We start from the raw sequence: 7,151 nt of genomic DNA on the forward strand, positions 1-7,151 counted from the left end.
CACAGTGTCCTCTCTAGGGTAATGAATGAACAAAAATGTACATAATGACATTTTTTAATTCCTTAAAGACTTTAAGGCACCCATCTCAGCTACAATTGGATCACATGGATTTGAGGGGGCATCCTATCTCTGGTTAGACTGAAAAAAATGAAAAACAACCTCAAGTAGGCAGTTTTAAAATAGTTCAAGTTAACAAATGAAATTTCCTTTGCTTACCTTATTTGTTTCACTTTTTAGATGGACTGTTGGTAGGAGAAAGAAAAGAAAGAAATGCCATTAGAGACACAGAAAGAGGCTGTCCATGGGCACAGGTGTCAAAGAAAATAGTGATGGATGGGTGCTCAGACACAAGTCCACACCAGCATCCTACAAGTTGTTAGGGGATGAAATGCATTTCCTGGGGTGGATCATGTAGCCAATTAAAGGTGAACATTGTTCATACCTGTTCCTTTCTCTAAGGCAATGAGGTTTGACAAAAGTGAGGACACTAGAATACAAATTGTATGTTGCTTTGAGAACTGAGTTTTTATTCAAAAAGCCACTGCTTTAATTATGTGCAATGCCTCGACTCTCCACATATAACAAAGAAAAGCTGCACCCACACGGTCTTCCCACACTTTGAAAGGTGGCTTTCCTCAGAGACAGGGATTGCATTAACAAGAGATTTTTCCGAACTTATTCAGCAAACTAAAAAACTATATAAGAATATTATGGTCCTTCAGCCTATCACCTTCACTCCAAATAAAACATAATTAATTTTGAAGTTACTTGTGGGAACAGCTTTGCAGCACTGCAAATAAAGCTTGCAATTCCAGCATCCCTTAATAATTAGGTGTCTGTTGACATCCCAGCTACTCTAATTCTAATCCACCTCCCTGCTAATGCCTTTGGAAAAGAAGCACAGCCTAGCACCCACACAGGAGCCCGGGTGAAGCTCTGGCTTCAGCCTGACCCAGTGCTGCTTTTACCACCATCTCAGGAGTGAACCAGGGGATGGGAGACCTCATTCTTTCACTTCTCTCTCTCCCTCTCTCTTTCTGTCAATCCCTCTAAAACCCTAAATTTCAAGATAAATACATTTCAGAAGGGTACTTGTATGAAAAAGATCTGGAAATCTTTCTCAATAACTCAGTTCAATAAAAGTATAAACTTGAGATTACATTCATTCTGAAAAACAGAGATGTGGGAAATGCTAATGCCCTTGGGATATTATTTGTGGAAAGAGCCCCTGCATTCACATGAGAGACCCAGAAAGAGGCTCCAGGTTTCTGGCTTCAGATCAGCTCAGTTCTGGCCATTGCAGACATTTGGGGGAGTGAATCAGCAGACAGATCACCCTATCTCATTCTGTCTTTCCTCTCTGTCCTTTCAAATAAAAATAAATAAGTCTTTTAAGAAAAGACAGGGAAAGCTTATCATTTTCATCCTTTATTGTTTCATAATTTATTTTATTCTTCATTTTCTACAGCAAAGTCTAGAAGAAAGCAAAACTCTTCCCGATTTTAAGGGAACATTTAAGTTTGTTTCCTACTGCCTAGATGAACTAACAGAAGATTAGTTGAACAGCAAGGAGGCAAGCAAGCTGATTTCTTTTTTCCTATCTTGTTTCTCTCTCGGAAGTTAGTGAAGCTACTGAGTCAATGAGCTTCTGGAATCTATCACATTATTGTACATGTGAGCTAACATGCTGCCATAGGTTAGAGAGTCAGAAGGTTAATAATGTCCACCCACCAGGTATGTTGCTTGGAGAGGTTTGAACACTCTTAGGGATACTCAGGTTACTTCCCTACAAATAGACTCCGTGTAGATAACCAAATAACTAGAAAAATGCATAGTGTTATGTAAGGAAAATGCTACACACTGTTTTCAAGGTCAGTTTTTCCCCATATGTGGGAATATCCACAGACAAAAATAATAGCACTAGATGCATTTATGGTAACACATATTAGTGATGCTGTATTAAAAATCCATGATGTGATGCCTAACACATTTACAATGTTCAATCAATGACATTTTGCAAGGAAACATCCCCTTGGCTAAAGAATTATAATATTTCCACTTGTAAGGTTTATTTCTCATTTCACTCAGCTTAGAGAAAGAGTACAAGACATCCCACCCTTACAGTGTATACCCCCACAACATTGACGTACAAAAGGAGAAGAGAGTAAATTATATCTTTTGTTATAATAATTATATCTTTTGTTATAGTGCTTCTCACTACCCACCCTGTATAAGATCTCTGAGCACTTAATCTTGGTTTATAAAACATGATATAATAACAGGAGCAAGAGATTTAGAATGAACTTGACTTAGGTCTAAGCTATGCTCTGCCAACGACTGTGCCTTATACGCTTAAAGCATCTATGACACACAAATATTAGTACTTCCTGCATATAACTTTTGTAAGCCTGACATCACAGTGCATATAAAACGGATCCTATAAAATGTCACCTGCAGGGAGTACTCAACTGTTTGGGATAGTCTCTGCCGATGGAGGAGATGAGTAATTAGCTTTCTACCGGAAGAGTGGTGCTTACAAAATGATCATCACTGTCTGCTACAGTGCCAGTTAAAATGGCCAAATGGAGAGCTGTCCTCCCACTTGGAGTTCAAGTCAAATTCAAAGGCACCTTAAGAGTGCACCTACTGTCACCATTTCCCCAACAGTCAAATGGCAGACCTGTTACTGCCTTTTTTTTGCAGTCTCATTCCAAACCCTCAACTTGTGGCTGCCTTTATTACACCCTGCAGTCTTTAAATTGCTATGCAAGATTGTTTTGAGGACGCGTCTGTAAGAACATCGTGGGCTGCTGTATGTGTGCATGCATTTGCACAATTAAGTAATGGAGAACTGGATCGAGCCAGAAAGAATTACTTTTTCCCCTCAAATAACATATTTGAGCATTTAAAGCAATGTATTCTGCTCTCCTGCTAGCAAGGAATAATGAAACCAGAGTATTGCCTTCCCAGCAGCTCTTGTCTTTGAATCATGCAAAGCAGAAATGATCCTCAGCTTGTAGGCAGCAACAGCCTCCAGAAGCTACAGGAACGTTGCCAAGAGCCCTGAAAAACCTCCGCCGCTAATTGGTAACCGGCTCATTAGTGATACGTTAGAGAGTCAGGTTGTCATTGAAGAGAAACGAAGGAGAACGGTGGGCACTGTAGCCTGGAATTAGGTAGTGAGAGGGAGGGATAGTTCCTGCTCCTCATAGGAGCATTGCTGGCAATTTTCTCAGATGCTATACTCAGCTGCCTCACGAAGCGCTGGGCCTTGGAAAGCTGCCTCCGCTATTCCTGAAATGCTACTCTCCTCATCCACATGAGGAGAAGCCTGTGGTCATTGCTAGTGGATTACCTTTGTTTACCTCAATGACCTTTTAATAGATTTTGGAACAAGTGTCTACATTTTTTCTGTAGCTAACTGGTGATGTTTTGTTTCATATCATTTGACAATTTCATTGGCAAATAACCCCAAAGACAATTGTGTAAATATTTAAAGCCCACAAAAAGGAAAATGAGTTGAATAAAAATTTTTAAAACACTGGTTACATCAAGCTAACCCTCTGCTTTCAGTGCCAGGATCCTGTATGACTGCCTGTTCAAGTCCTGGCTGCTCTAGTTCCCATGCCGTGGCCTGAGAAAGCAGTGGGAGATGGTCCAATGTCTTGGGACCAGGCATTCCAAGAGGGAAAACTTGCACATTCCTTACTCCTGGAACCTGGCTTCAGATCAGCTCAGCTCTGGTTGCTGCAATCATTTATGGAGTAAACCAGCAGATGGAAGAAAGATCTTTCTCTCTCTGTTTCTCTTTCTTTTTGTAAATCTTCTTTCCAATGAAAGCAAACAGCTTGAAAAAAGTCAATGTGAAACATTCTGGGGACGACCTTGGGATACAATTCTGGAGTAACAATGCAACTCTGGTGATGTTCATGTAAAAAGTATTTTAGTGAACTTAAAACTTCATGTTGCAAATTTTCCATTTTTCTCTCGTGTTGATTTTGTTTTATAGTTTTTCATTTAAGAGGATATGTAGTAACTGTGTAACAGACTATCACATACAAATGTGAAGATACAGTACAGTGTGCATCTCTACTTCCGAATCAAAGATTGACCCCCAATGAAACTGTTGAATGTATCTTGACAAAAGGATGATAGACTGACATTATCCATGCCTACAAAGTCAGGATACACTTAGATAGCATAATAATGGACTTATGACTGATTGTGAAGGGCTATGCTATTTTAATGTCATGGAAGAAATTAGTATGTGTGTGGGGGGGGGTGGAACTTAGGAAGGGAGAAAGGAACTATGGAAGTGTATCATAGAATAATAAAGGAATGCTAATCCTCTACCTTGTAGCACTAATCTTCTATTCATATAGGTGTCCATTCAAGTCCCAGATATTCCACTTCCAGTCCAGCTCTGTTTTTAAATACTGGAAAAGCAGTAGAGATTGACCAAATTGTGGGACTTTGATCCACATGGGAGACTCAAAAGAAGTCCCCGGGTCCTGGCTTCAAACTAGCTCATCTCTGGCCATTGTGGCCTTTCAAAAAAAAAAAAAAAGTCTTCAAGGAAAAAACTCCAAAGGATATCTTGGACAACTTCTAGGAAAGCCAATTTCCATAATAAAGTGATATGGACAAAGAGTCCTTGCCACTAAGCCTACTGATTTCTCTTCTAGCTTTGAATAGACTCGCATGAGCACATGGTGTTTGGCACTACACTGTAGCCACCATGTGTGCCAATAGCAGACGTTTCATCCACTGACAATGGCAGAAAAATGAAAAGTGTAAGGAACCTTGAAGTCATTTTGTTTAAGTGTGATATTTCACCTCCAAGCCTTAGCTTCCTTAATTTTTTAACTTCCTTTTTTTAAAAGTTTTATTTATTTACATGAACCAGCAAGAGAGACAGTTTTTGATTTTAGAATTAATGGATTTCATGTCTATCATACATAGAAATTTGGGATTGTAGTGATACTTTCCAGCCTACTATCCATTCCTCCCACATTCCTACTTCCTTTATTATTTTTTCTTTCCATTGTTACAGTGGCTTTTTTTTTTATTTTACAGTCTTAATACTCTACTAGGTAAATAATCCAAAAAATCATCATCAGAAAAAAAGAAAGCAAACAAGCACACGCTATTCCTCAAGAACGTAGACAATGGCTATAAGCAACAGCCAAACCTCCAAATGTTCATTTCACTCATCCACATTACATTTTCTGCATTCCATTTATTAGTTACCACAAATCAGGGAAAACATGATGTGCAAGTAACTTATTTCACTAACCATAATGGTTTCCACATGCATCCATTTTGTTAGAAAAGATAGAATTTTATTCTTTGATATGGCTGAGTCATTTTCCACAGTGTATCTAGAGCACACTTTACATTTCTTCAGTTGGTAGATATCTGAAGTCATTTCATATTTCAGCTATCGTGAATTAGACTGCATATACATGGGAGTACAGATAATTCTTTCATGGGCTGATTTCGTTTTGTTTGTGTAAGTTCCCAGGAGTAGGATAACTGAGTCATATGATAATCTATTCTCAAATTTCTGGGAAATTTCCATAGTGTCTTCTATAGTTGTTCCATTAGTTCACTTTCCAAGTGTATGTTTATTACCTTTATCCATATTCTTTTCACCATTTGTGGTTTTTCTGATTTCCATATTAAAGCCATTCTAACTGGGGTGAAGTAATATATCACTGTGGTTTTGATTTGCATTTCCTTGATGCTAAGTGACCCTGAGCAATCTTTTTCATATTTCTATTGGCAATTTGAATTTCATCCTTTGAAAAAATGCTTATTCCTGTTCTTAATTGGATTGTTTGCATTGCTGTTATTAAGTTTCTTGAATATTTTATAGATCTTAGTATTAACCCTCTATCAATGGCATAGTTTGTAAATTTTTGTCCCATTCTGCAGGCTGCCTCTTCAGTTGATAGACAGTTTCCTTTGCAATGCAGAAACTTCTTAGTTCAATGTAATCACATTTGTTATTTTTGCTTTTACTTCCTATGCTACTGGGTTCTTTTCTAAGAAGTCTTTGCCTAGGCCAATGTCTGCCAGAATTTTCATAATGTTTTCCTCTAGCAATTATATTTCAGGTCATAGGTTTATATACTTGACCCATTTGAGTTGATTTTTGTGGAAGATGTAAGGTAGGGACCTTGTTTCATATTTCTGTATGTGGAGATCCTATTTTTCAGAACCATTTGTTGAGAAGACTGTCCTTTTCCCAAGGACTGGTTCTAATTCCTTGGTTGCAGTTGTGTGGTTGATTTCTGCAATTCCTGTCTACTTTTTATGCCAGTATCAGGCTGCATTGATCATTATTTCTCTGTAGTACATCCTGAAATCTAGTACAGTGATATTTCTGAATCTGATTTTTCTTAAGTGGGTGTTTAACCAAGTGGATAGGACAACTGCATCATCTGATTATCTGATTTGACAGATCCCAATAGATTCTTTGGCCACACTTGGGAATGATGCTACTTCTTCTTCCTCTATCCAAGAGTCAATTTTGCCAGTCCTCCTGATCGGTGCTTCCATGCAGCTTCACGGTTACCACCATTTTTGGCTGCTGCTTCAGTGGTAGTAATCATAGAGATCTAGTATAGTCCATCCACAGCAGCCTGCATTGCTGCAAAATCACCTCCAGGCAAGATAGCTTCAGCTTCTGAAGCTTCAGGCTCCCCATTGCAGCAGCAGATCTGATGCTTTCCTTGCCTTCTGGCCAGTTTTCCAGGTGATATTCTCCAGCTGACCATAGCACACAATATTGAATTCCTGATGCAGATTATAAAACTGTGTTTTAACAGTTACATTGGAAGTCCAACTATTATTTAGGGATAAAAATGCATACTGCACTGTATCTTTACTTCTCTTTATGCTATTCACAAGACCATCATTCTAGTTAAGTGTATCATGGCATTGTAGGTATACAATTGTATATCCAGCATTGTAGGTCCAGCATCCTATTATAAACATATATTTAACACTTTTACTGGGATTCCTCCTTCTACTTCAGAGTAGAGATGCATACTCAAATGTACCTTCACTGCTTGATAAACTCGTCCTCATTATACAGTTCCTCTAGGTGAATATTTTTTATACATGTTTACCAATATGTATCTATT

This window comes from Ochotona curzoniae, unplaced genomic scaffold (assembly GCF_017591425.1).
Source record: "Ochotona curzoniae isolate NIBS_2020 unplaced genomic scaffold, NIBS_Ocur_1.0 scaffold_4506, whole genome shotgun sequence".
NCBI classification, from domain to species: Eukaryota; Metazoa; Chordata; class Mammalia; order Lagomorpha; family Ochotonidae; genus Ochotona; species Ochotona curzoniae.